The sequence below is a fragment of the Pongo pygmaeus genome, chromosome 14 (assembly GCF_028885625.2).
Source record: "Pongo pygmaeus isolate AG05252 chromosome 14, NHGRI_mPonPyg2-v2.0_pri, whole genome shotgun sequence".
Taxonomy (NCBI): domain Eukaryota; kingdom Metazoa; phylum Chordata; class Mammalia; order Primates; family Hominidae; genus Pongo; species Pongo pygmaeus.
The window spans coordinates 61,486,311-61,509,391 of NC_072387.2; the positions used below are offsets into that span (position 1 = coordinate 61,486,311).

At 43.8% G+C, this 23,081-nt stretch overlaps 1 protein-coding gene across 2 annotated transcripts in view; it reads left to right on the plus strand.

Annotated features, from left to right (window-relative positions):
- Positions 1-4,227: 4,227 nt before the first annotated feature.
- Positions 4,228-23,081, plus strand: part of OLFM4 (olfactomedin 4) — a 147,061-nt gene continuing 128,207 nt past the window's right edge. The window contains exon 1 of one of the 2 annotated variants that reach the window (XM_063650691.1): positions 4,228-4,334. The gene's annotated coding sequence lies outside the window, so the exon portion shown is untranslated. The remainder of the gene's footprint in view (positions 4,335-23,081) is intronic. The other variant, XM_063650692.1, reaches the window with a different exon arrangement.

Consider the following 23,081-nt stretch of genomic DNA (forward strand, 5'->3'; position numbering starts at 1 on the left):
ATAGTCTATCCAGAAAGAATTTCAGAGATCAGTGATTCTGTCTCTGCATTTCACAGGTGAGGACACTGGTGTTCAAAGATACAAGGTGACTTGCCCTGAGTAGAGGGCCTGGAGCTGGTACCCAGGACTCCTGATTCTCAGACTCTGTAATTTCCATTGAAAATTTTTTCTCCCAAGGAATCTAAGACCCAGTAAGGGATCTGGGGAAGTGGCCTCATGCATTCCCTTGTGCATGACAGAGAGTATCAGAGGAATGGGAGGTGCATTTACATCATTTACATATGTGCCCACAACCTGATATTAGCCACTAGATTATATAGCTACCTTGAATTTGAAAGTCAATTCTGACGTCGTGGTTCAGTCGGAAGCATCATTTGGAAGATGGCTGAGGCTTAGAATTTGTTCTCTAGGAAGTCAAAACCATCTGTCCTGCAAGTACCAATCCCATGCTTGGGACTGTAGGGAGCATGCCTTCTCTCAGGGACAGCATCTGGGGCTACGACCTATGCAGGTGCCCAGTGTCCTTTCTTAGAAAGACTTCGACTTGCTTCAATGCTCTGCTGTCACTCTCTTGGAAGTCTTAAAACAAAAAAACAGGGGCCTGCACTTTGATTTTGCATTAGGCCCCACAAAATATGGAACTATTTTTTTTCCCCACATTTCTCATTCTCCCCCAGGCAGCCTTTGAAACCTTCTCCAAGAAACCTTTTCTGACTCCCCAAGAGTGTGTTATATATTGTAATGTATTAATGTCGCAATGCTAATCATGTTAATCTCCAACATTAATTGCCTTTTTTCTGTAGGCCCACCCTGTGATATAGATACTATTATTGTCATCATACCACTTAGCAGATGAGGAGACAGGAGAGGACATTGAGGCTTAGACAGATTAACTGGCTCAAGGGTACACAGCTAAGAATTGGGATTAGAATCCAGGTTTGTTTGCACAGCACAGAGACTTAACCACTGTGCTATATATACAACCTCGCTGTGTTATCTGTTCAGCGCTTAACATTCTGTGATGTTTTCTCGCTTCCTCTTCTTGACTACAGGGGAGAGACTGTGTCCTTTACTGCAAAGACTGTCCTTTATTCAGTTTCACCCAGCATCGTACCTAGCACAGACAGGGTGTTCAATGAATATTTACTTTAAAAGGGCATTTGGCTAAATTTAATGTGCATTTAGCCATATCAGAACTTCCTGCAAACCAGAGAAGCTTCCAGGTTTGTTTAAATTTCTCCCGCGTATGAAGCTGCACAGTATAGCTGATGGGAGTGTTGTGATACTTTATATTTGACTTCATGAATTATTTATGGAATTAACACCGGAATCATGATTAATTTGTGGAGGGAGAGAAGTTGCTACGTGGCTTGGTGCCCATGTTTTCCTGGCAGGGATAAATTACCTTCCCAGCAGCTGTGGGGTGAAGACTCTGGATTCTGGTTTCCAGGAGAGACAGACATTTGTGCTTCCCTCTTTTTTCTCTTTTCTCCCACCTGAAAAACCCAGGAAGCACAATTTATGCCATAAACCAGTGGCAAATGCTCCATATCTGTCAGCAGTGAGCCAACTCAGCTTCCCCCAACGTTTAGTTAACATGTCTCTTAAGCACATACTGTGCACCACGTTAGGTATGGGAATACAAAACCAAGAAGGCTTATTTCTGCCCTTAAGGAGCTTTCAGTCTGGCAAGTGGAGACAGGCATGGAAAAAGACAGTGCATGATCAGATGATCACTGAGAAGACGTGCATGTCCTCCAGTACTGGGGGGAAATTCCTGGGGGCAAGGGTTCATGCCTATAAGGGCCAAAAGGAATTAGACTACAGACCAGGATTGGAGAAAGGCAGAGGGGTAGCTTTCCACTGGGGTAACTCTTTAAAGGTTGGAGAAGGACCTGTGAATAGTAGAAATGGCTGGCCGAGGGAAGGGGGCTCAGACAGGAGCTGGGAAATGAATGTTAATTGTGCCTGCAGCTCAACCCTGGAGGCTTAGGGTGGTGGATGAAGTCAGTATTGTCCGTGACCAGTGTGGCTCCTGTGTTATCATTAGGGTGGCTCTGCAGGGAGCAAGATCTCTCCCCACTGCAGGTGATCAGCAGCTCTGTGGGACCCCACATCTCCCGTGGCCTCAAGGTGAGAAGGAGGAATGCATTGCCCAGAGCCGGAGAGCAGGGAGGGGCCGAGCTGAGTCGGCTGCGCTCCTGCTCCAGCAGCAAGTTTGCTTTCTGAGACCTACTGTATAATAGCAATCTCTTTCCCATTTTCTTCAAAGCATCATGAGGAAATATAACTGCGGTTGGGTTCAGCAGCCCTCACTTTTGAGCAATAAACTACAAATGATCACAGTTTACTTTGATGCTTTTGGAATTCTCCTACTAGCTGCAGTGGTTTCCTGCCATTTGCTAGCCGGAGAGTAGCCTGTGGACACTCACTCAGCCTTTGGGATGAGCCCTTGCCTCTATGAGCTTGTCTTAACACGTTATTTATTCTGCAGCTCTTCTCCTGGCTTGAGCAGTGCCCTGGGCTCCGGGGCTACTACGACCGACCACACTTAGGGGGCCTAACCCTGCTGCCCCAGCCTTTGAGGGAGAAAAGATTGCTCCCGACTCCCTTTATTTCCATGTAGAAAAGAATCAGAGAGCCCTGCAGGGTGAAGGCAAAGTCGAGGTACTCCAGATAAGTGTTTTCTTCCCTCAGTATTACTTATTTATTAAAGGCAGTGAGGCATAACTAAGAGAAAGGAAAGGAACCGAGGAAATAGAGAATACAATGGCCCTTCAGATTTTAATGGGAGAGATGGCTGGAAGTGATTCCTAAATTATTAAATAAATCGATTTGATTCATGAAGCTGGCCTCTAAGGTGTATTTGTCAGTTTCATTATGATTGTCTTCAAGGGTAGGAAGAGTCACTCACGGAGAAAGGTTGTTTTTTTTCCACCCCCCCTCTATTTTGAAGGCTGCAATTCATGGCGCCTGTCTAATTAAACACTCACTGCTTTGTGTAACAGGAGCAGTAGTCTTTCAGTTTTATTTTGGCTTCTGTTCTGATCCCATTTGTCTTACAGGCTCATAGACATGCGGCAAGATCGGGTTGGCTGTGGGGCAGACACACTTTGGAGAATCTCGATCCCATTGCAATTATAGGACTGTTTGGTCACTGAGGAGTTCTATGGTAATTTATTCACATGCAAGAGTCCTGTCACTTAGCTATTTGTCTAGCGGAATCCATTGAGTGTTAGGATAATGGGTTGTGCCCTCCCAAATGACGAGAATAACACCTTAATGCACTTTAGGGAAGTAATGGATTTTATTGTGGGGTTTTGGCGGTGGCTGCAGTGGTGTTTGCTCCTTTCTCTCACATTTCCCTCTCTTCCCCTGAACACTTCTACTGCCTGCAGCCCAATGGTAAAAAATGCCTGAACATCTAAATTCTTTTTCTTAATTATCCTCCTGAGGAAAGCAGGCCAAGCACCAGGGTGCAAAAAATTTAAACCATAAATAACAAGCTGAAAGGAAATAAAAGAAATGACACCAGAATAAACTAAGCTATTAACTGAAAGCTTTACATCACAGTCCTCCCTGGGCCTGAAAAAAAAATCTAAAGGAAGGTGGTTAAGTATTTATTTCCCAAAGAATGTAATTATAATCTGCAGCAATTAAAAATGGATGAAGGAAGCATTTCCTCATCATTTCCGGGGGGTACTTCAGACACCACGCAGGAAACATTTTGGAGAATGTAATTCCACTGCTTCCCTGAGGTCAAGTGAAGCTGAAGGACACAGCTGGCTCCTGCCAGGGGCACCACTGCTGTCTGGGTCTAAGGGGTCGGGGCAGGGATGGGAGAAGGGAGGTGAGCAAAATAACGGGTAGTGATCGATTTCCAAGAAAAATGAGGGCTCCTTTCTGGACCCGCTGCATAACTGTTCCTTTCAACTCAGTACACCTGGTGTGACGAACTCCAGTCACACCTGTAAACCTGCCAGGTTTCCAATTAGGGGCTTGAATTTCAATTTCCTGGATGCTCCCTTAATCTTGGGGATGGGGAGAAGTTGTGTGTGTGCTGCAACACAAAGCGCTGAAGGTGAGGGACGGGGGCGGGGCGTGGGAAGTGGGGCTTCTGGCCAGGCTGAGGCGTGAAGAACCGCACTCCCAGCCACTTTGAAGCCTGCGGAGTCCTGGTGATGATCTCTCCTCTGCTTTGCAGAGGGAGCCAGTCCTGCTTTGGCAGCGAGGATTCGCGGAGCCCCAGAGCATGAGTTGCCAGAGGCGCACACCTTCCAGTGATCTTGCAGTTTGTCTCCTGCCAGCCCCCACAATCTAGGGGCCGAACAGGGGTAAGTGGGAAATAGTCAGAAGTTCTGCTTTCTCATCCAGCTTAAAAAGAGTTAAGTGAGAAAAGCAAGGTGCAGGAAAGCGTGTATAAGAAGATCTCAGTTTTGTAAAACAGACCATGACAAGCTGCTCAAACTCCGCCTGTGCATGTGTATATAAAGGGCTGTACTGGATTACACACAGATGAAAATCTGGGACACATGCTGAGTTCTTAAAACTTATGGCCGGGAGCGGTGGCTCATGCCTGTAATTCCAGCACTTTGGGAGGCCGAGGCGGGCCGATCACCTGAGGCCGGGAGTTTGAGACCAGCCTGACCAACGTGGAGAAACCCCGTCTCTACTAAAAATACAAAATTAGCCGGGCGTGGTGGTGCATGCCTGTAATCCCAGCTACTCGGGAGGCTGAGGCAGGAGAATCGCTTGAACACGGGAGGCGGAGGTTGCGGTGAGCCAAGATCAGGTCATTGCACTCCAGCCTGGGCAACAAGAGCAAAACTCCGTCTCAAAAACAAAAACAAAAACAAAACCAAGTTACAGGGGCGGGGGTATGGGAATGAGGTGAGGATGCTGATAGGAGGGGGGTAAGGTAAAATGTCCATACTAACAACATTTATCATAGGATCCCGTTCACCTACAACTGGTATTTCTATGTGTATCACAGTTTACCAGTTTTACCTACTCTGCTCACCTTTTCCCCAAAAGTACCCTATCTGAAAACATCTCCTGCTGCCAGATACCGAGGGCTCATTTTTTTGCAAGCCCTTTCCCTGTATTCAGGGTCAGTGGGTTGCAGCAGCTTTTTATGGTATAAGCCCAGTGTGAACAGAGCCACTTTGCCTCAGGGAAAAACTGTTATTAATTGCTCCTCTGGTCCACCCTCCCCTCTGTCCTGATCAAGGGGACAGCAATGAGAATGAGTTTCTCAAAGAGCCTGACTCCTCTTAAATGGATGTGGTGCCCTTTGGGCAGACAGATTTGTAGGAAGGAGACTTCAGGAGAGCCAGCTGGGAGTGTCTGGGCTGCCAGAGCCCTGGGGTTGGCTGGGCTGTGGGATTTCTCTCATCACCCCATAGGTAGGGGGACAGACTGTGGGAAACATAGCTGGGATCTGAAGATGGAAAGGACAGGGTAGCGGTTTTCAGCTCAACATTAAGGAAAAATTTTCTAACCGCCTGAGTTCACCACTGGCTGAGTCGCCTCTAGGAAGGAGCAGGAGTCTCCTTGTTGGCAGGCTTCAGAGCCTGATGTCAGCTTGGACTACAAGACCTGTGTCTGTGCTGTCCTGTGAGGTAGCCTAGCCACATGTAGCAGCTGAGTAGTTGAAATGTGGCTGGTGCAACTGAGAAAATGAATTTTTAACTGTAATTAAAATTTAAAAACTAAAGCAGTGTAAAATTTTTTTTTCTGTTAAGTGTAATTTATTGTTCTGATAGGACTTTATTTTGCTTTATAAAAATGTGTTTAGTATTTTTTTTAGAAATTGGGGTCTTGCTGTGTTGCCCAGGCTAGTGTTGAACCCCTGGCCTCAAGCGATCCTCTTGCCTCAGCCTCCGGAGTAGCTGGGATTAGAAGTGTGAGCCATCACACCTAGATATTTCACTTTAACCATCAAAAATTTCGTGGCAGAATTGAGATGTGTAAAATACTAGATCTTGAAAAATTAGTATGACAAAAGGATAAAATACTTTATTAATAATTTTTATATTAGTTACATGTTGAAATAATATATTGCAAATATTGGGTTAGATGAAGTACATTGTTAAAATCAATTGCATGCTTTTTAAAAAATGTGGCTAATAGAGAAAGGGAAATTACGTATGTGGCTTATGTTGTATTTCTGTCGGATGGTACCCCTCTAAGTCTCTGCCAACATTAGGAGTTTGTGATTCTGTATAATTGTTCTTGCTCCTGGTGTGGATTCTTGTCTCTTTTTAGATAGAAGGATACTCCATCAACACTTGTGGCTTCCATGATGGTCACCCGAGACAATTTTTATTGGTGACAATGGTAGGAATCATATGACAAGTGTCCAGACTTCAGAGAAATGACTGGAGCAATTGTGTCTGGAGCTCTGGGAACTTCTGGTGAAATTTATTACTGGAGAGTTTAGCTTACATGTGCAAAAGCTGGTATTTAAAATAATAGAAAGTTTCTTTTAAAAACCAGAATATATAACCTGACTTTTATTCACTGCTTTTCTCAAGCACTTAAAGTTGAATAAAAATCTTTCACTATTCTGTATCATTAAAACATATCCTGAGAAAGGCCTAGAAACACAGTGGTAGACTCTAAATTAAGTAATAAGATATGCACTTTTAGTTTCCCTAATTACCTACCATTGAAAGTAGGTTGGAACTAAAATAAACATGCCGCCTTGAAATGAGAATTAATATGTGCCAGTGCTGCTGGGGAAAACCCTATTAAACAATTGAATTTTAGAATATTTTGCTTTGTCAAAAAACCCAAAGGCTTTCCTCCCTTTGGAATTGAATCTTCATTCTGAGTTTTTAAAAATTACTTGTTCCATGTGTTTTACAAAGTGCCTTCACTGAGCTATTATGACATTCTGTTCATTACATATTGAACTCTGTCACATCCTGTGAAGGAAATAACCACCCTCTCAGTTGCTCCTTGAGAAGGCAAGTGTAAACAGTGCCATGGTTCCACGGGGGAAGAGCTGTATTAATTATGGAACATATTGCTGGGAGTTGTGGAGAAGATACCTCTTTGTCATTGCACCAGGGGCAGGTTAGGGGAGATGGGAGAGGGGAAATGGAAGAGCAGAGGGCAGGAGGAAGATGGGGTGGGGTGGGTGGCACAGTAGGATTTAAAGCAGATGTCACTCAGATTCCCAATCCAGGCTCTCAGTCTAGCCCTGCTAGACATGTTAATTCTGGATCATATGTTTTTCCAATTAGAGGTAAATTCTAATCTTGTTGTCTAAGAAATATATTCTCAGTTTAGAGTAGGGTAAATTGAAGACTGATCTCATTATAAATAGAGGCTGCTAGAATCACAGCATAAATTCATTTCCTAGTTCATGATCCCCAAAATAATCAAGAAGAGGTTATGATCTGATGTCACCTCTTCTAGGGGTAAGGATGAATAGACTGGGACAGAAAAAAATCTGAAAGAGTCTTGAGCAAGTCTTTATTTCTATCTCTAGTTGGGAGAAGAGGAGAAGGAGAAATGCAATTGAAGCACAATTCCAGACCTTATTATCAGGGCTGAAACGGGGAAGGTGTGGATGTTAGAGCTGAAGGAAGGAAGACAGTTTAACTATCACCTTTTGCAATGAAAGTTTAAAAAGACAATTTAAGTATCACCTTTTAAAATGAAAATGCTAAACAGTTTAGCCTAGGCTGTTATCAGGACCACAGGTGACATCTCTTTTTAAAGAGATGAAATAAAAACACCAGTGCAGAATACCTGGCCACAAAAATAATAATTTAGCTCAAATTGTGACATTGTTCTGGACAGGCTAATTCCCATAGAAGGAGTCTAACAGCCTCTCCCTGAGTAGCCCTTAAGGCTCTATTACACAATAAACATGAAGGATCCAGTGGTCCCGTGGAGGTCCTGGAACCCATCCTCTTGCTTTAAGCTAGGGTTCTACTAAACAAGTGATGTACAGTGTAACCTCAAAAACTGCAAGAGAGAGGGATTTTCTGTTTTAGTTCTGTGCTGATTTAGGGGAAGTAACTGCTGTGTGCCAAGGGCTTTACATGTTCTGCTTTTATTTTGAGACAGAGTCTTGCTTTGGCACCCAGGCTGGAGTGCAATGGCACGATCTCGGCTCACTGCAACTTCTGCCTCCCAGGTTCAAGTGGTTCTTCTCCCTCAGCCTCCTGAGTAGCTGGGATTACAGGCATGTGCCACCATGCCTGGCTACTTTTGTATTTTTAGTAGAGGCGAGATTTCACCGTGTTGGTCAGGCTGGTCCCAAACTCCTGACCTCAGGTGATCCACCCAACCTCCTAAAGTGCTGGGATTACAGGCATGAGCCCGCACCCAGCCATGTTCCACTTTTTAAATCTCTCATGAATACATAAGGTGAGTATTATTATGTCCAGTCTGGAAATGAGGACACTGAGATTAAATAACATGACCAAAGTTAAACAGTCATTGGGCAGAGAAGTTGGGCTGTATTGTCAGGTCTGTATGACTACAAAACCAAACTCTTTCCCACTATAGTATGTTGCTCTTATTAAGTTCTTTTCAATATTTAATTAGTATCTTTCCAGCTATAATTTAAGCATGTTATCTCAGTGCTTGGTCGAAATGGGGCAGTTATTCTCAATTCTCCATTCAAAACCCTTTCATATGTTTGAAGATGGTTACCTCAGACTTCTTAAAATAAAATTTCTTATCTGTGTTGCATAAGAGCTATGGAAGAGTGGCCTTCATGTCCCTGAAATAGCTTTGTTTTATTTAATGGACATTTCATATGTAAAAACAAGTCCTGCTTCTAGGAAACCAGCTGTATGCTCTGTTTCATTCCTTCCTTCATCTGATGGACTCAATGGAGTAGAGATTGTGACCCATGCACTAGGCTGGATGCTGGACATTCAAGGAGTAAAATCTGTGCTAAGGGATATATAGGGGAGCACCTGGCTCTGTCTGAGCAGGATGGAGAGCACCTCATGGGGGAGGTGTCAGTAGAACTGGGCATTGAAGGATGAGTAAGAACATCACTCGCAGATGTGGGGATCTTGAGAGGCAGGACAGGTCTTACTTGACTATGTGCAAAGTCATGGAAGCTGGTCACACTATTATGGGGAGAAGAGGAAGTATTTTGGTATGACTGGAATATACAGGGTATGCAGAGAAGAAGGACAGATGATTCAGGGCAAGCATCAAATCCCAGAGAGTTTGTATGTAATGTTCAGGAGCTCATACTTTGCTTTTAATTTTGAGAATTTAAGAAATACAAGAAAGTACAAAAAGTAATTTAATAGATACTCATAGCTGGCTGGGCGTCGTGGCTTACGCCTATAATCCCAGCACTTTGGGAGGCTGAGGTGGGCGGATCATGAGGTCAGGAGATTGAGACCATCCTGGCTAACACGGTGAAACCCCGTCTCTACTAAAAATACAAAAAAAATTAGCCAGGCATGGTGGCAGGCACCTGTAGTCCCAGCTACTCAGGAGGCTGAAGCAGGAGAATGGCTTGAACCTGGGAGGTGGAGTTTGCAGTGAGCCGAGATTGCACCACTGTACTCCAGCCTGGGCGACAGTGAGACTCTGTCTCAAAATGAACAAACAAGCAAACAAACAAAAACAGATACTCATAGCTGTTTTCCTAACACCCAGAATTAAAAACTGTTACAGTTTTATTATTTTTTCTGGCCTTTTTTAAAAAAATGAAACACTACAGATCCACTTAAAGTCCCCTTAACCATCACACCTAGTCTAACCCCTTTCTTTATATCCCTCCTTTAAGGTGATTGTTGTTCATTTGGTATTTATCCTTTCAGATCATTTAAAGCACATTTTACAACATATGTAGTATACTATGTAACACATTATTCTGTGTCTTGCTTTTCCCCCCTCAGCTTTGTTTTTGAACTCTATCCATGTTGATAGATCAACCTCATTCATTTTAACTATTGCATAAAATCCCATTTTATAAATACCTCATTTTATTTGTTTCCCAATTGATGGAGATGTTGGTTGGTTCCAGTTTTATGCTATCAAAAATAATGTGGCAAACAGCATCCTGACCCTTATTTCTCTAGAGCAGCAGTATCCAGTTTCTCTTGATGATGAATTAGTTATGTTGGAGAGTGGGGGGATTTATCAAGGAAAAGAATAATGAAACAAGAAGGAAAAACAGATTTCCCCCCCAGGCCTTACCTCTGGAGATGCTCATTCAGAGGGTCTGACAGTTTTAGTAGGGGAGTGTTTTGGTAACAAGTTCTGCATGTGAGTCATTTCATTACAGATGTTGTGACTTGGGTATAGAGTAGACATATGCCCATGTATTTCCTCTCTCTTGGGAGAGGTATAGGCACTGTCGGATTTTATGTCAAGAAGTGCCACGATGAAGTTTGTGTTCAGAAACATTACTTTGGTGACAATATGAACAATACACTGAGCCCCAACTACATTTGTAAGGTAGTCCTCTTTTAGGGATACCAAGTAGAGTAAGATGTGGTCCCTAAAGTCAGGTAGCCTGCAATCTGCTGAAGGAGTTTACAGAAATGTGGGCAAATGTGATCCAGAGGCTGGAGGTTTCATAGCCATGGATGAACTGTTTCCAAGTGGAGGTTCCTGAAAGCAGCAGGGCCTGGCTCACAGCTTTCAGGCCTGGCTGATCACTTTTGGTACCCATGTTACTGATGTTATTGTCTGCCCACCTAGAGGCTGATTCTTCAAGTTTTCCATACCTGTCGTCTTCCCCTACGTTTCTTTTCTGGTGCTTTGAAAGCTGTTTTACCTATTGTATTAGTTTCCTAAGGCTGCTGTAACAAATTACTCCAAACTTGGTGGGTTAAATCAACAGAAGCTTAGTTTGCCATAGTACCAGAGGCCAGAAATATGAAATCAAGGGTTGGCAGGGCCGTACTCTTTCTGAGGACTCTAGGGGTGAATTCTTTCTTGCCTCTTTCACCTTCTGGCCACCCTGGAGGCTAGAGGACCCATGTGTTCCCTGGTTCAGCCGCATTACTCCAATCTCTGCCTCTGTCTTTACATGGTGTTCTTCTCTATGTCTCTTTCTTTCCTGTCTGTTATTAAGGACACTTGCCATTTGATTTAGGGATGTCCTAATCCAGGATGATCTCATCTCAAGATTCTTAATTACATCTGCAAAGACCCTTATTCCAAATAAGGTCACATTCACAGGTTCTTGGTGAACATTTCTTTTGTGGCCATAATTCAACCCAGTTCACCCACTGAAAAGAAACAGTGGTGAGACTGGTGTTGGGTGGAGTAGTGGGAGAGATGAGGCTCACCTGACTTGATAGTGGGATTTTTTACCTCTTACTGGCCAAGAGATAAGAAGTGGGGGAGTTGAAAACATGGGATCTAAGGTGAGCTGATGTGCTAGTAAACACTTCAGTGGGAATCTCTGTGGCTCTCACCTCAGCTGGAGTTTTGGGGTCCACATTGCTTTTTTTTTTTCTGCTCTCTGTTCCATTTCTCTGCCTGTCTTCCTCTGCTAATCATGGCATATGTAGGTCTTGCCATGGTGCCAGGTCTAGCACTGATTTCACATGACACCCATCCACTGACCGTATACAGTCTCTGTGCTCCTTGGCTCAGTTCTCAGGGAGCCAGTCTCACTGGTCACTGACAAACCAATGGATTGGCCTTCCCCTGGCTTAGGTGTCAACCCTTGATTCAATCAGCTATGGCCAAGGTCACATGATATAAAATGGCTGCCTGGTATACTGCAGTAGGTTGAAGAATGGCCTCCCCTGAAGATGCTCATACCTTAGTCCCCTGAATCTGTGAATATATTACCTTACATGGCAAAAGGGACTTTGCAGATGTGATTAAGTTAAGGATCTTGTATTCATTGCTCAGGGCTGCTGTAACAAAGTACCATGAACTGGGGGGTTTCCAGAGGCTAGAGGTCCTGGGATCAAGGCTTTGGCAGAGTTGATTTCTTCTGAGAGTTGTGAAGGAGACTAGACTGTTCACTGTCTTTCTCTAAGCTGCTTGTGGTTTGCTGGAACTCTTTGGGATTTCTTGGTTTGTTGGTGCATCCTCTCAATCTCTGCCTTCATGTTCACATTGTGTTCATGTATGTAGGTCGTCTGTATTCAAATTTCCTCCTTTTATAAGGGCACAAGTAATTATGGATTAGGGGCCCATTCTACTCCAGCACAATGTCATCTTAACTAACTACATCTGCAATGACCTTATTTCCAAATGAGGTCCCATTCTGAGGTACTAGGAGCTGAGATCTCAACATATGAATTTTGATGAACGCAGTTTAACCCGTAACAGATCTTGAGATGGGGGAACTATCTTAGATTTTCCAGGTGGACCCAATGTAATCACAAAAGTCCTTGTAAGAGGCCAGGTATGGTGGCTCATGTCTATAATCCCAGCACTTTGGAAGGCTGAGGCAGAGACCAAGAGTTTGAGATCAGCCTGGGAAATGTGGCGAAACCATGTCTCTACAAAACACTTTAAAAACATTAGCTGGGTGTGGTGGCGTTTATCTGTAATCTTAGCTACTTGGTAGGCTGAGGTGGGAGGATTGCTTGAGCTCAAGAGGTTGAGGCTGCAGTGAGCTATAATTGTGCCGCTGCACTCCAGCCTGAGTGACAGAGTGAGACCCTGTCTAAAAAAAAAAAAAAGTTATAATAATAGAGAGGAAGGAGATCGAAGTTAGAGGGTAGAATGTGAACTAGAAGCAGAGTCTGGAGTGATGTGCTTTCAAGAAGGAAGAAAGGATCATGAGCTGAGGAATGCAGCAGCCTCTAGAAGCTGGGGAAAGCAAGGAAACAGATTCTCTCTTAGAGCCTCCAGAAGGAGTGTGGTCCTGCCAACACTTTGATTTTAGAACTTCTGACCTCCAGAATTATAAGATAATAAATTTGTATTATTTTAAGCCACGAAGTTTTGTGGTAATTTTTTTTATAGCAGCAATAGAAAACTAATACATATCTTTCCACCAGAGGCCATAAATGAAGTTACCAGAGAAACAGCTATGTGCTGGGCAGATTGCCCCTAAATTTGACGACTATGGGAAGAAAGTTGGAAGAATTACTTAAAAGGGATCTGATATATATATATATTATATATATATATATATATATAATATTTCCCCATTGCCTGTGAATATAAAAAAATCCATATCTGTGATAGTTTTAGGAAGTTGCCAACTCACCCAAAAGCAATAGAAATAATTCCTTTTTAAAATGTTTAATTCATTCAGTTCTTTTTTTTTTTTTTTTTTTTAAGATGGAGTCTCCCTCTGTCACCCAGGCTGGAAAGCAGTGGCGTGATCTCGACTCACTGCAAGCTCCGCCTCCCGGGTTCACATCATTCTCCTGCTTCAGCCTCCTGAGTAGCTGGGACTACAGGCGCCCACCACCACGTGCGGCTAATTGTCTTTTTTTTTTTGTATTTTTAGTAGAGATACGGTTTCACTGTGGTCTCCATCTCCTGACCTCATGATCTGCCCACCTTGGCCTCCCAAAGTGCTGGGATTACAGGCATGAGCCACCACACCCGGCCTCAGTTCTTAATAATATAACAATTCATTTTGATATCAATACCTTTTTTTGAACACTTGTCATTTGAAGCCTAAAGAAATATTATTTTTAACCTACTGTATGAGGGCAGATATTAGGTATTATAATCATAGAACAGGTGTCTTAGAGGCCATCCTGTCCCAACCCTCATTTTACCATAGAAAAAGCTAACAGCAGAATAGATTTTTCCAAGGCCACTCAGAGAGCTAGTGGTAGAACCAGGACTGGAATGATGATGTCCTGACCTCTGTGCCATTGTTCTATCTATACCACATTTGCAAATTACCAGTAATCTTCTGTTTCAACAAATAATCCCATTTCTAAAGATAGTGATGGAGAAATTACTCCATTACCTTCTGAATGGACGTGTAGTAACTCTGATATCATTCTCCACTCAGAAAGGGCTCAGGCAGAGTTGGCCAATGTGCCTGAGGCAGCTCAACATGTATACACACACACAGCTCTCCTGGTAGCCTGTGCTTGCTCCAAGACCAACTACCTATTTTTCACCATGTTCCTGCCTCATGTGGCTAACGGAAGCTCAAAGTTTTTTTTTTTTTTTTAAGTCAGTGGAGGAGCTCTGCTCAGAAAAGATTTGAGGGAAATGAAGCAAGTGACTACAGAGAAACAGACCCCAACCTGCCAAGGAGAGGGGCTATTTTTAACTCAGGAAAGGTGGCATTACTCTTGAGGGAAAAAATCCTTTGAGCCTTTATTACTGCCTCTTAGAAGGACATTCTTTTATGTTGAATGTATTGATACAAATTCAGTGCCCATGTCTAGAACTTTTATTTTCAGAGAGCAAAGGCCATTTTAGTGTTTCTGTTTCTACACCATTAGTCATATAACACTAGCCTCTCAGAAAAAGTAATACCCTGAGTAGTGACAAAGATATTTTATTTGATTTGGCATCTGAAGAACAGGGGTTGAGTCCTGGCTTTGCTACTTAATAGATGTGTGATCATTGGCCAGTCACTTCAGCTCCCCACATCCAGCTCAGTTTCCTAAGTCTAAAATGCCAGTGGTTGGGACCTGCTTATTAGGGTTGTTCATTCATCTATTCATTTTTGTTCATTTGTTTATTCATCTGCTGTCGTAGGCACTATGCTATGTGCTAGAAATGCAGGCCCGGCGCGGTGGCTCATGCCTGTAATCCCAGCACTTTGGGAGGCCGAGGCAGGTGGATCATGAGATCAGGAGTTCAAGACCAGCTGGCCAACATGGTGAAACCCCATCTCTACTAAAAATACAAAAATTAGCTGGGCATGGTGATGCGTGCCTGTAATCCCAGCTACTTAGGAGGCATAGGCAGGAGAATCCCTTGAACCTGGGAGGCGGAGGTTGCAATGAGCCAAGATCATGCCACTGTACTCCAGCCTGGGTGACAGAGTGAGACTCCATCTCCAAAAAAAAAAAAAAAAAAAAAAAATCAAAGTAAGGCATGGTCCCTGCTCTCATGGAGTGTACTGTATAGTGAAAGAGACTGTCTTAGTCCACTTTGTGCTGCTATAACAAATACCACAGACTGGGTAATTATAATAAATGGAAATTTACTGGCTCATGATTCTGGAGGCTGGGAAGTCCAAGATCAAGGGACTGGCATTGGTGAGGGCCTTCTTAGTGTGTCATCCCATGATAGAAGGGCAAAGAGTGGGTGACAGAGAGCAAGAGATCAAACTTAAACCTCCAGCCCTTTTGCAAGCAGCATCACCCCATTCATGAAGGTGGAGCCCCCATGACCCAAATGCCTGCCATTAGGTCCCACCTCCCAACACTGTTGCATTAGTGATTAAATTTCCAACACACGCTTTTTGGGGGACACACTCAAACCGTGTAGCAGAGACAATGAAAGAATCACATTGAGTATGTCATTCCAAATTGAGTGTACATTCTAAATCTAAGGGTTAAGAGCATAGCTCTGTGGGAGAGTACAGCAAGGGTGTCTGACCAACATGAAAGGGTGGAGAGAGAGTGGAGTGTGAAAACAGTTTAGGGAAGGGTTCCCTGAGGAAAACGAATTTGAACTTGGAGCAGGTAAATATCCCATTAAAGAGTGGGATTAGTGTGTTCCTAACAGGAGAAACAGCATGTGCAAATTTCTTTGGTGGGAAGGTGTGCAGTGTGTTTTGGTCAAGAGGCTGAAAAACGTGCCGGCATGACTGGAGCTGAGAGAGTAAGGGAAGAGTAGTATGAGGGGAAGCTGGAAAAGCAAGCAAGGGCCAAACCAGGTGTGGGTTTTCAGGCCACAGAAATGATGTTGATGTTTATCCTGATAGCAATGGGAAGCGACAAAAGATTTTTAAACTCTGTGTGTGTGTGCGTGTGTGTGTGTGTTGTGTGTCTGATGTCTACAAATGAGGACTGGTTGAAAAGGAGACAGGGTACATGTTGAGAGGCCATTGCAATCCATTGCAATAGTCAAGGCAAAAGATAACAATATGTTCAACTTGGTTGGTGGCAGTGGAGAAGGTGAGGACTGGATGCTTTTGAGATCTCTTACATATCTATTTAGGAGATAAAATTGACTGAACTTAGAGGTCAACTAGATGCAGGGGAAGATGGAAGGGATAGCTTCCTTGGTTTCTGATTAGGGGACAGGATGAATGATGGCAGCATTGTCTGAGACGGAGAACCATGTAGGAGAACCCAGTTTTGCAGTGGGGAAAAAAGATTGTAAGTTCAGTCTTAGATATGTTGGACTTTTGAGACATCCAGGAACTTTAGAGACATCCAAGAGGCAGTGTTAAGTAGGCAGGTAGAAATGAGGGTCTGAATCTTAGAAGTGTGGTCTGACCTGGAGATATGAATTGGAGAGTCAGACGATGGTTATTGAACTCATGGATGTGGATTGAGAAGAAATGACCGGAGAGTTAGGAAGAAAGTCAGGAGAGTATGTTTCACAGAAGCCAAGGAACCAGTGTTTCAAAAAAGAGGACATGTTTAACACCATCAAATGCTGCTGACGGGACAGATAGACTAGGTCTGTTTGATGTAATGGTGGTGATAGCTAACATTACTGGCAACTATTCTAACACATCTTTTGTGAATGTAACTCATTATCCTCATTTTCCAGATAAGGAAACTGAGGCACAGATAGCATATGTAACTTGCCCAAAGTCACACAGTAAATAATTTGAATTGAGGGAATATGGCTCCAGATCCCATATCCTTAATCGCCACTGTCTGCTGCTCCCTTCTAGTTATGTACAGGTCATTGCTAACTTTGTTGAGAGATTTTTAGGCTGCATAAATTGGGAAGATGCTAGATTTAAAATTCCCCACAGGGCTTCTTGCTGCAGCCTCACTTTTCATGAGTTTGAAGCCCTTCCAGTCTGCTAGATCATATAAAATGGCTTTGACATCTTCCACTATGTGGGAGAGTATTTGGTTGCTTCCTGAGCCCTGGTAAGACACAGGGGACTTTGTAAGGCAGATTTTGGTACTCCATAGATATGGCGATTCTATGTTTTAACTTGCCCCGTGACTGTTTGAGTTTATCGTTTTCCTGGCATTATTATGAGTAGCTCCCCCTTTCATTCTTAAGAGTGTCTCAGTTTGAATGGTAAATTATACGGTCTCCCGTGATGGTCAGTTTTATGTATCAACTTGGCTATAGTGTAGTTCCCAGTTATTCAGTCAGAGATTGACCTGGGTGTTGCTGTGTAGGAATTTTGTAGGGGTGATTAAAGTCTATAATCAGTTTACTTTAAGTAAAGAAGATTATCCTAGATAATCTAGATGGGACTGATTCAATCAGATGAAAAGCTTTAAGAGCAGAATCCAGGTTTCCCTGAAGAAGAATTTCAGTCTGTGGACAGCAGCATCAGCTCCTGCCCAAGATTTCTAGCTTGACTTTCCTGACAGCCTGCCCTGTGGTTTTTGAACTTTCCTAGCCAGTCCCTACAGTTGCATATGCCAGTTCCTTGAAATCAGTGTCTTAACATGTATCCCCTGGTTTTGCTTCTCTGGTAGAATCCTGACTGACATATCTTCCTACCCATGGAGCCACCCCTGCCTGTGCCACAGTGGCCCAGGGAATTGGGGTGAGCTGGGGTTGCTTTCTTCCAGGGCTCTGGACTGGAGGCAACGGGAATTTGGAAGTTGTGGGGGATTTTTGGTTGTTACAGTGATGGAGGACACTATTGAGACTTAGTGCCCAGGTGCTAGGACGCTAAATGCTCTGATCTGCATAGCAGCCCTACAGAACAGAGAATTGTCTTGCCTAAAATGCCCATAACACTCCATTTAGAAATATGGGGGCTTTTGTAAAATGGGAAGGGTAAAAAGAGAGGGACAAGCGAATTGAGGACTCTGGCAGAGGGTTGCTGACATGAAGGGCGAGAGACCCAGGGTAGGTTAGGAGGGAAGTGAAGAAAGGAAAGCACTCATAGGGGATGAATGAACTGGAGGTCCTAATGAGGTTGACAAATAAACAAGAAAGAAAATAAAATAAATACAGGGGAAAAAATCATAGTAGAGAAAAAAACAAAATGACACACACACACACACACCCTTAAACTGTAACTTCTCTATGAGTATAATGACATAAAAACAAAAAAGTTAAAACAGTTTGATTTGCTGGGGATGGCAGGATTGTGGGTGAATTGCGGCGAGCCCATAAACAAGAAAGGTGCTTGGAGAGGAGGCTGTTATCTTGGAGTAGGATGCTGGAATGAGTGATTTTGGAGGTAAAGTGGTTTCCATTGGTGACAAAGTCCATGTGTGACCCTGGAGGTGGGGGGTAGAGGTGAGTATAAGAGTCCACAGGGACTTAGGTCAAGAGCCTGACAGATCCACACAACCTCCACCTCCCAAGTTCAAGTGGTTCTCCTGCCTCAGCCTCCCAAATAACTGGGACTACAGGCATGCACCACCACACCCAGCTAATTTTTTGTATTTTCAGTAGAGATGGGGTTTCACCATGTTGGCCAGGATGGTCTTGATCTCTCGACCTCGGATCCGCCCACCTGGGCCTCCCAAAGGGCTGGGATTACAGATGTGAGCCACCACGCCCGGCCCACACTGCTGTTTTGATGGAGTGGAAGCAAGTCCAAAGTTGTGAGGAGTAAATAAATGATGGATTCAGAAATTCTCTGTGAACCCTCAATGGAGTTATTGTGCAGAGCTTCTATAGAAGGGGACCTGTCTCTTTGTGCTACGTGGTTATCCAGGGCTCCTGCTTGTCTAGGGGAAGCCAAAGCAGATTCTTGTCACCTTCATTCTCAGTGTTGGGGAAGTATGCCGCTGGAGCGTGGCCTTCACCTTTTCTATGGCCCCTCTCGGCATCCAAAGCACAGCAAGGTATCACATGATGTGACTGTCACTAGTAAGCTCATGTGACATGACACAGGGAGGACTTATCCAAAACAATAAAGGGAACTGAGAGTCAGAAAGCAGAAGTGGCCACATCTTAGATTTTGTATGCATTCATGGGTAAGCTGAGATTACAGCCACTCAGCATTTGTTCCTAAGTACGAAGCCAGAGAGGGCTCTGGGGCAGAAATGCTCAGTGCTCACCCACAACTAGAGTGACCCTGCTGTGATTTCTGCCTTCACAACCATGTAGATTTAGTGCCTTCCCCAAAACTTGTTTCTCGTTGAAAGAAGGAGGGTCCAAATGCCCACAGTCACAGGATGATAGATTCAGTACAAAGTTATGGGGACAGTATAGGCAGGCATGGCCATGGTCAACCATTGGCCAAAATTCAAGGTTGTAGAACACATAGAGCCTCTATTGAGAAAGGAGCTTGTTCAGACTTTGCTATTAGAAGACTCTTTTTACTTAGAAGACAAAGCAACATATTCTTTGTACTCCTTTCTGCATTTCTTCTCCAGCTAAGCACTGGTGGCTCTTACTGTGAGCTTCGTGGGTTTCACTAGAGCACTGTGGGCAACTCAGACTGCTGGTCTCTCACAGGACTCCTCTGAGTGATAATTAGATGGTATACTTTATGAGCTCATGGTAGACAGTCTAAACGTAATTGTAATAAAGTTTTCTTCATAGCAGCTTAACATACTAAGGATAGGAACATCACTTCTCAGCTAAGGAGCTAAGTGCAGAGAAGGCCAGTGACTAAAATGAGTTCAACCAGTCAGTGGCTTGGACTGGCTCTGAAGTTGCAGTTGTTGTCTAATGACAGTGGTATTGAGTGTTTACTACAAGTGAGGTGCTTTGCGTGGTTTATTTTGTTATTATTTTTTATAGAGATAGAGTCTCATTCTGTCACCCAGACTGGAGTGCAGTGGCATGATCATAGCTCACTGTAACCTTGAACTCCTGGACTCAAGTGACCCTCCCACCTCAGCCTTTCGAGTAGCTGGGACTATAGGCCTGTGCCATCGTGCCTGGCTAATTAAAAAAAAAATTTTTTTTGGTAGAGATAGAGTCTCATTATGTTGCCCTGGCTGGTCTCAAATTCCTGGCTTCAAGTGATCCTCCCACCTCAGCCTCCCAAATGCTGGGATTATAGGTGTGAGCCACCACACTCAGCCAGCATGGTTTATTTTTACTGTTTCTTACAACTGTCCTATCATCGTCATCATCATCATCATCATCATCATCAACTCTGCATATTGTGGGACAAGAAACTGAAAAAAATTTAAATTAATTTTCTTGGAGTTGGATAACTGGCAGATGGTGGGATTTAAACTCAAACCATCTGGCTCCAGAACGGGCATGCTGAACTCTTGCCTTGTGCTGCTCTGCTCTGTCCTGTCTGCTTGTACTAATTCACTGCCAATCCGTAGCAATTCCCCTCTGCTGGGTGCTGTGTTGGGATGAGAGTTATGAGCATCTGCAAGGTACCAGAGAAAGTGATAGAAATTGGTGGGCATGAATATGGGAATAATGCCAGATTGCTGCAGAGTAGCCACACCCTGTAACTGCATGTGAGCATCTTTTATGTGAATGTCAAGGTTGCGTTGTGGGGTGTTCTGACATGCTACCCTGCTGGGGCCTGTGAGATTAAGATAGCCCCCTCTGGATAGGCTGGTCCTGTCTGGAGGGAGAGATTATTCCTGGCATCTATCATTTTGGAAAGAGATAGATTCTTAGGAATCAAACCATGGGGATGGAGAGAACTCCACCCTGACTTTTTGCTAGTACTCTACAGATTCTGAGGAATGACAGTGTCTGGGATTACACCCTGCATGGGGGATGTTGAGGGTAGTGGCTTTCATGCTGAGGTGAGGGAGAGAAGGGAGGAGGAGGTGAGTGCTATGGTGCTTGACAACTGAAGAGAAATAAGCAATATTTTACTAGAGGGATGACCTAGATTTTATATATGCTTTGTGCTTTTCCATTTTGTTACCCCCAGCCATTAGTAAAGACTTTTTGATTATTTCATCTCAGAGCTAGCTGTGCTACCATGTATATGGGGAAGAGGTAGCTTGTGAACACTTGGGTTTGACATAAAGAGGGAACTGCAGTGCCCCGTTGAAACAAACATGGGACTTGTTTGGAAAGCCCAGGAGGAAGGTGCAGTTCCCTACATAGAGTCCCAATGTCCCAATAAGTGCTCCCTCCAGAAGAGGCACCTCAAGGGTTACATCTGGAGGTTTGGAATTTTGTCTGAGGGTGGTGGCATTTCCTTCTTCCTCCAGGCTAACCCCTGCCCCTTTTGCCGCCTGACAGCTCTTTTGGAGGAGTGAGCTGCCCTGGAGCTATAAGGGCAGAATTCTTTCATGATCCACAAAATCCCATAGATGCCCACCAAACACACAGCTCTCCATCACTGTTGCCATCAGCGAGAGTTATTGCAGAGAGAGATTTAAAAAATGTAATTACTTTCCTATACAACTTCCTAACAACATGAAAAGATTGAAGTTGAAAAAAATTCACCCACAATCCTGCCACCCCCAACAAATCAAATTGTTTTAATTTTTTTGTTTTTATGTTATTATACTCATAGAGAAGGTATAGGTTAGGGTTTTCGTGTGTGTGTGTGTGGTGTTTTTGTTTTTTTCTCTACTATGACTTTTTTCCCCTGTATTTATTTTCTATACTAGAAAACATCTCTATTTTTTATTTGATTTTTTTCCTAATATGTTCCAGATTTTCTGGAACAATCCACCCTCATTTATTTCTGATCTTCAAATCATTAAATGTATAACAAAATGTGAGTTAGTTTTATACACCTCTGTAAGGCGATAGAAATAAATTCATTCATTAGGAAGAAATTTTTTGTCACACTTTTAATTATTTATTATTGATTTTTTCCATATTTCTGCAAAGTGTTTATAATTATAGTGCACAGATTCTTAACTGGCAGGTGATTTTGCCCTGCAGGGGACATCTGGCCATGTCTAGAGACATTTTTGGTCGTTACCACTAGGACACAAAACCCCTACCACCTAGCAGGTAGAGTCCAGGGATGCTGCTAAACAATCCACAATGCACAACACAGGGCTCACCATGAAGAATTATCTGGCTGTAAATGTCACTGGTGGTGAGGCTGAGAACTCCTGTTGCAATGTGAAACGGTGACTTCATAGTCTTAAGAGCAGATGCCTGCTTTACTTCAGCCTCCCCTTTTCTCCTTGCTGGACGTTAGTTGTCTCCCCGTTTTTCAGTGTTGTAATGAGCGTGTTCATATGTCGAGGTCTGTCTTGCTTTGAGATTGCAGTGGATTATTGCAAAGGGGATTGCCAGCCACCACCTGGCTCCTCTGAGGGTGGAACTCAGACCAGGTGCTCTGGCTTTCCTACAAACAGTTCAGGCTGATTGTAATTCCAGTTACTGAAATCTAGAGGAACAAATTCCCAGGCAGCAGGAATACAGTGGTGCAGGCATGAAACTGGGAGGAGAGGCAAAAGCTGGAAGGCAAACCTTTGGGAGCAGTGGGATTCAGAGATTAGGAAAGTGAAATGGATTCACACTGATTCTAAAAGCATTTGCTTAGGGAAGTCAGTCTGGGCCTACCAGTGCCTGGCCGCACCCAGCTAACATTGCAGCCCTCTCCACACTTCCTCTCCATCTTCTCTGCTTCATTTTTCTCTTCAGCAGTCATTACTGTCCTGCATGCTGTCTATTTCGCTTATTTATCTTAGTTGTCTTATGCCTGCTTTGTGTACTGCAGTTTTCCAGCACCCAGGCAGCACCTGGCTCATCATAGGAACTCAGTGCCTGTTGAGTGAATGAATGGATAATTCACAGACACATGGGAGAGTTTTGCTTTTAGAAGAGCCTCACCACACTCATCACTCCCGGACCTGGTTTCTCTCTTCACTCTCAGAGGAAGAAGGATCGAGAGAGAGGAGCAGAGAGCCCAGATGAAAGCACTTCACCCTCTGTGGGGAGCAAGGAAAGTGAGGCCATCAGAGGGAGGTATGGATGGGAACAGCTGCAGGCTGGCAGCTGTGTTTCCTCATTCCTGAGGCCTTCATTCCTCTATCCTGGGAGCTGTGCCCAGTGTCATAGGGGCTGCCCTGAGGCTTCCTTTTCAGGTCCTCCTGGATGCCATGAGGCTTTCCTTGTAGCCCTGTCCAAAGATGGCAGCCCCATTAGCCAGTTTTCTTGTGCCAGCCTTGGGGATCCTC